Source organism: Macrotis lagotis, chromosome 5 (assembly GCF_037893015.1).
Source record: "Macrotis lagotis isolate mMagLag1 chromosome 5, bilby.v1.9.chrom.fasta, whole genome shotgun sequence".
NCBI lineage: Eukaryota > Metazoa > Chordata > Mammalia > Peramelemorphia > Peramelidae > Macrotis > Macrotis lagotis.
The window spans coordinates 194,393,473-194,400,273 of NC_133662.1; the positions used below are offsets into that span (position 1 = coordinate 194,393,473).

At 39.7% G+C, this 6,801-nt stretch overlaps 1 pseudogene; it reads right to left on the reverse strand.

The window, feature by feature from the left end:
• Positions 1–5,365: 5,365 nt before the first annotated feature.
• On the reverse strand, positions 5,366–6,505 carry LOC141490003 (creatine kinase B-type pseudogene; annotated as a pseudogene).
• Between the last annotated feature and the right edge of the window lie 296 nt (positions 6,506–6,801).

The following is a 6,801-nucleotide window of genomic DNA, read 5'->3' on the forward strand; positions in this document are numbered from 1 at the left end:
CATTCATGACTTGACTTGTAGGTATTGAGTACTGTTCTAGTTGCTAGGGATATAAAGAAATAAATTGTTCCCATCTTCAAGGAACTCCATTCTATAGAGGAAGAAAACAATAGCATATTTACAAACTATGTATAAAAGAAATATCAGAGAGAGGGAGAAAAGATTCTAGCAACTGGGGTATGAGAAAAGGCTTTATATAGTAGTCTGAACTTTAGCTGTCTTGAAGGAATTATGGAATTAAATGAGGTCAAGGTGAAGAGGACTTATGCAAGACTAAGAGAGCATCTGTAAGAATGGAGAATAAGGGGAAGATATAAGATATGACAGGTGTGATTAGTAAAAGAGAGAGTTACTTTAATTATTGGCTTCATTCAAGATACAGTAATTTAAGGGATTCAGGAAAATGACAGGATTATAGTATAGAATATCACAAAAGATAGAGGTTTGAGATAGGTATTAAAAAAAGATTTCACTACCCTAAATCAAGATAATTTCATGGTAAATTACTAAATAATTAAACACAACAATTTCATGATAAATTGCTCCTTTTTACTTTCCTTGGATCCTCTGATCTAAGAAAAGACAACATTACCTAATAATGAAGAAATATCTAGACTTAAAAAGTAGATGCCTCTAAGAAGGTAAAAGTTTAAAACAAGTTAAAAGTTATAAACAACAACCCACCAACATTCAGTTTTATCTTGGGCTCCAGGAACATTAAGCATAATTAAAACATGAAAGTACCATTACTTTTCATGACATCTCTGTATAGATGCTTTGCTCTTTTGATACACTCTGGTTCCCTCTTTGAGGGTCTTCTAGTGGAAGTTAGTATGAAACCACAGAGAATGCTTTCCAATATTGTGAAGTTTCTTCCTGTTCCTAAATTTAAGTATACCATACATGAGCCACCTAATGAACTTGAACTGGAGCCTTCCTCTGATGATTTCAAACATTGTTTACCATTGTAGCACCTGAACCTTCTACATTGAATCTAAATTGCAATCAGTGAATCAGAAAGCATTTATTAATCATCAACTATGTGCCAGGCAACAGTGGAGAACAAATACAAAGAATGAAACAACCCCTACTCTTTTTTTATATATTTTATTTTTTATTTTTTGATAGACATACATATTTTATTTATTTTGAGTTTTACAATTTTTCCCCCTAATCTTGCTTCTCTCTCCCCTCCCAAAGGCAATTTGCCAGTCTTTACATTGTTTCCATGGTATATATTGATCCAAATTGAATGTGATGAGAGAGAAATCATATCCTTAAGGAAGAAAAATAAAGTATAAGAGATAGCAAGATTACATAATAAGATATCAGTTTTTTTTCCCCTCTAAATTAAAGGTAATAGTACTTTGTCTTTGTTCAAACTCCACAATTCTTTCTCTGGATACATCACAGACAGCCCTAAATTGTCCCTGATTGTTGCACTGATGGAATGAGCAAATCCATCAAAGTTGATCACCCCCATGAACAAACCCTACTCTTAAGAGTTTATTGTCTCCCGTCAATTTACTGAGGGGAGACAATAAGCTCACATACTAATCTAGTGTCCTCTAATGAGTGTTCTTCGTGTTCCCTTGACATGTAAAAGCTTGTGGTAAGCCTACATTTGACCATGGTTGATTTAGAGGTTTCAGAGTCCCTCAGTGCCTGCTGAACTGAAACTCAGTGAATAAACAAAAGATCTGACCAGTACTTAGACCTCATTCTCTTCTATTTTAGATTCAAAACATGACTACTTTAAGCTATCTCCTCAGAACCAGTGGAAAGGCCAGACAGAACCATTTTTTCCACTCAGCTCAGGTTTGGGTTATCTCTTTTTTGTTTTTCCTTCCCTGAGTATATGACCAAGCAAAAGCCTCAAGATGTCCTGTAGGTGGGAAGCCTGGACTGGAATTAGGAAGACATAAGTTCAAATCCTACCGCAGACATTTGCAACCATTGTCTTCTTATTTCATCATCTGTAAAATGGTGACAATAATAGTACCTATCTCCCAGGATTGTTACGAAGATCAAAGAAAATAATTTTTGTAAAGTACTTGGCTAGGGGGGGCTAGGTGGAGCAGTGGGGGCGGCTAGGTGGCACAGAGGATAAGGCACTGGCCCTGGAGTCAGGAGTACCTGGGTTCAAATCTGGTCTCAGACACTTAATAATTACTTAGCTGTGTGGCCTTGGGCAAGCCACTTAACCCCATTTTGCCTTGCAAAAAAACTAAAAAAAAAAAAAATAAGAACTTGGCTGAGTGACTGGCACTAGGAGATGCCATATAAATGACAGTAAAAATTTCTACTCCTATTATTATAATTATGATAGAGCAGTCAGAATATTAGCTCTCCATTGCTATGGAACAAAGCTACCTCTCTCTTTTTTTTATCTTTCATGATAAACCATAGATACCCTTTGAAAGATCCCTAATTCTAGTTTTAAATGTTTCTTTTATCATTCAAGATAAACTATATGTAATCTTTTGAAAGAACTTCAAAACTACTTTTAAAAATTATTGAAAAAGGTTCTCCCCAAATAAAATTCCATTCTTGGGGAAGGGGTGAAATAACTATTTTTTCCCTTAGCTCCTAGTATAGAGACTGGACCATAGTAGGCACTTTGCGACTGGAATAATGATGCTTACTGAACTAATGAATGAGAAAAGGACACCTATTTAGATAATCTGGGCAAATCACTTAACCACTATCTGCCTCAGTTTCCTCATCTGTAATATGAAATTAATAATAGCAACCATTTCTCAGGGTGATTGTGAGTCTTAAATGAAATAATAGAAATTAAATCACTTAGCAAAACTTAAAACAATATGTAAATGCTACCTGCAATTATTATCAATCAGTTTACAATTGGGGTCCTTCTGGCATTCTTTTCTTCTGCATAGTTAGAGCTTTTATTCCTACAATTCTGACTTCCTCTTTATTCCCTTGTTCTCTGCCCTTATTTTTCTTCCAGCCTTGTTCCCTTTTTTTGCATTCCTAACATGTAAAATGTTTGTTGAAAGAGGGGAAGAATAAGGCTAGAAGCCTGAGGAGACTGAAAGCCAAAGGTTTGAAACAATGAAGAAGTGACTACATTCCCCTCCTTCCCACTCCAATCACATTAATTTTTTTTCCCTTTTCGATCCTTCTGATAACCTTTGTCTGCTTTTGGCATCCAGAGGCACCATAGACCCTATTTAATATTTCTGTGATTTACTAAGGACCTACAAAATTGCTGACCATTCTAGAATATAGGTTAAATAATTTTGTACTTACTTTCAATTGGGAAGGCTATGGAAAGAATAGGCAATGGAGCTTTAACATTGAGATCATATCTTAGTGCCTGTGTGAACTCGAAAAAGTCTTGACTTTCTTGAACCACAGTTTCCTCAATCTACAAAATTAGAGGACTGAATTAGAAGGTCTCTGAGATTCCTTTCAGCTCTAGATAGTAATCACCAGCTTTTAAATACTATTTTATGATCACAATGTTGTTGACAAATATTCTTCTCTAATAGTCACAGAAACCCTGAAAAGTGATGTTTTTGTTATTCAATTATTTCAGCCATGTCTGTCTCATGCTGACCTCATTTGGGGAAGTAAGAAAGGCTTAGACTTTAATTCACAGTTTGCACAAAAGATTTACAAGTTACTATAAAAAGTTCACAAGAGAGGTTCTTTGGAGAAGAACTAGATAGTGTATTTCAGTACTGCTGTGAGCAAAAAGAAAAGAGAGACATCTGATTAGCAGAAGCTGAGGAAAAGAAGGGCTAAAGTGAAGACCGGAACCACTGATCCCTAATGATGGAATCAAGTTTACATCTGAGGGAGAATAGCAGAGAGAATAGTCAAGTTAAGAAAGGGGGAAAAGTAACTAGGCTTAGATGCATGTAAATCCAGCCACATGAAGCAAGGACCACATAGGTTCAGTAGCATGCAGCTGGGATCACATGGATCCAGCCTGGAGAAAGGAAGGGGGAAAGAAACCAATAAGCAGCTGCCTGAATCACACAGGGAAAAGAGGCCCATGAGAATGTGATGACTCCTTAAGTATATTTTCTGTGATGGGAGGAGCAAGGGCAGTACTTGGAGAGTGCTTTAACACCTGTTATAGATGTGGCATCCATTTTGCATGCCACAGGGGCAGTCTTTAAGGAATGGCTTAATGTCTGAGGTACAGCTTTATCCACCAAGCATGCTTAGAATTTATTGTCTACTGACCATGTTTGGCAGGCTGTTGGTATTGCACATATGACTGCCCCAAAGGCATGACCTGATCCAGACGTAAGGGGTTTCTAAACTAATACAGGATTGAAAATACTTTAACAGAAAAGTTACAAAATTTGTTTTTAATACAGAAAGAATTACAGAATTTCCCTGTACCCAGTTCCCTGCTACACTGTGATCCTACAATTATTTTATTATTGGTCTCAAAGCTTTTTAGTTTTAATTAATTTTTTGGGGGGGGTATCATGTGTATGCATGGGTTGGGGCAGGGTTTCATTTGGGGGGGAGAATTTTACCAATGAAACCTGCATGGCTGCTTCTGTGGATAACAGAATAGTGATTAGGTTAGATTATAACTGCCCTCAGGGCACCAACAGGAGAAGAAGGATTGAGAGCTAGCATTGTAAGTGAGGAAGTGTTTTAATAGAAGGGTGGATGTGATTGTGTTGGAGACAAATCCTGTGATTCAATGAGGATAATACCCTTCACTGGCTGGGAGAATATGATGCTATCTATGTGCCCCATCATTTTCTTCACTGATCACAAACCCCTAGGTGTTGAGTCAGAGCTTCCATTTTAGAGACCACTGGTTTAAATGACTACAGATAGCTAAATTATGGAAAGGATGAATAATATTCTTATATAATATTGAACCTATTTTGTATCTGTTTCAAGAAAACAAGTTTGTTCACCTCTAGAGATATTTTAAAAATAGGCATTGAGTTACACAGTGATAAATGTAATATCAAAAATTCTTTCCTCAAAATTCAAACACTGAAGAATCTCAAAAAACCATTTTTTCAATAATTCCTTTGATGTATATGAGAAAGAAGCAAGTAATAAGCAAACAAGATGGCAGCTGGGATCTCTTTAAAAAGTGACAGTTTATGATTTCTATCCAATCTCCTACATCATCTTTTTTTTTTCAGGCCAAAACAATAGTTTATTATTTCTGCATTCAGCAACATCTCAGCCATCAAAAATAAAACTCTAACACCAAAGGATGGAAGGAAGACTTCTCTACAGCATGATTAGGTGGGCTGCATCCAGAGCCCCCCAGGGTGCCATGGGGGGAAAGGATGGTTATTCATTCATCCAATAAATTAGGAAGCGCAGAATTGGGGGGGAAGGGCGCAACTGTTCATTTCTGGGCTGGCATAAGGTCATCGATGGACTGCCCCTGCTCCAAACACTTCATCATCTCAATGAGCAACTTCACACCATCCACCACCATCTGTACCAGCTCCACCTCAGAGAAGCTCAGTCGGTCAGCATTGGAGACATCAAAGACACCACCCACAGCTGCTGTTTCCACACCCCCTGTCCCCCTCTTCTGCAGCCTCAGCTTCTTCAACCCCTCACCAAACTTCTCATGCTTGCCCAGGTGAGGAAGTTTGATATGCACACCTGCTCGTAGGCCTGTACCCAGGTTGGAGGGGCATGTCAGGATATAACCCAGATGAGGATTCCACATGAACTCGTAGTTCTTGGTCTTAAAAAGGGTTTCAATCTGGGGTGAGTCCATTGCAGAAGCGTGTGAACACCTCCTTCATGTTCCCCCCCCCCCCCCACTGCATAGAGATGACCCTCAGGTGATCTTCCTCATTGATCCAAACCAAAAAGGTCTTGTTGTCATTGTGCCAAATGTCCCAGCCATCAGGCCAGTCTTGGGCCATGCCAGAGGCCAAGAGGAGTGGGGAGACAGGCTTGTCGAAAAGGAAGTGGTCATCAATCAGCTGCTGCTGTTCCTGCTCAGTCATATTCTTCAAAGCATAGTACTTCTCATTCAGGTCACCTTCCAGGCTAGCCAGGGCTTCCACAGAGAGCTTCTCTATGGCCCGGCGCTCGCCCCGGCTACAATGTGGGGGCAGGCAGAATCCTCGGATGCTCCAGCCAGTTCGAACAGGAGAGCTCAGCACATAGTTGGGATCCAGGTCATCACCACCCTGCAGATCATCAGGGTTAAGATCAATCTTATGCTCATCGGAAGGCTTGTAGGCTCCATGTGGGTCCTCAATGATAGGATCAAACAGCTCCTTGAACACTTCATAGGACTATTCATCTCCAGCTACAGAGCCCACAATCATGATGAATGGGTGTCCTGGGTTGTCCATGCCTGTCTGGATGACATGGTCCAGAGTGAAGCCGCTGGACGTGGCCTTGTCCCGGAGCTTTTCGTAGAGCTCGAGCATCAGCACTTTGGCCATGTGGTTGTTGTGCGAGGACAGGTCGGGGTGGGGAAGCGCAACTTGAGCATGTTGTAGCTGTTGGAGATGGGCATGGCGGCCGGAGACCAGGCCGCTGCGGGGCCGGGCCAGCTCAGCTCCGGCGCAGTCACCGATTCCCTACATCATCTTCAGTCGCAAGTCATAGTTTATAGCCTTTCAATTTCAATCTAATTCTCTCCAAACCAACCCTTGTTCTAACCCATGCATACACATGACCCCCCCCATTAATTAAATTAATTAAAACTAAAAAGCTTCAAGATCACTGATTTAGACTAATAATAAAGTGATCATCAGATCATAGTGTCCTGATACATATCTAGCCAATGTACCACTGGGATGTCTCAGATCT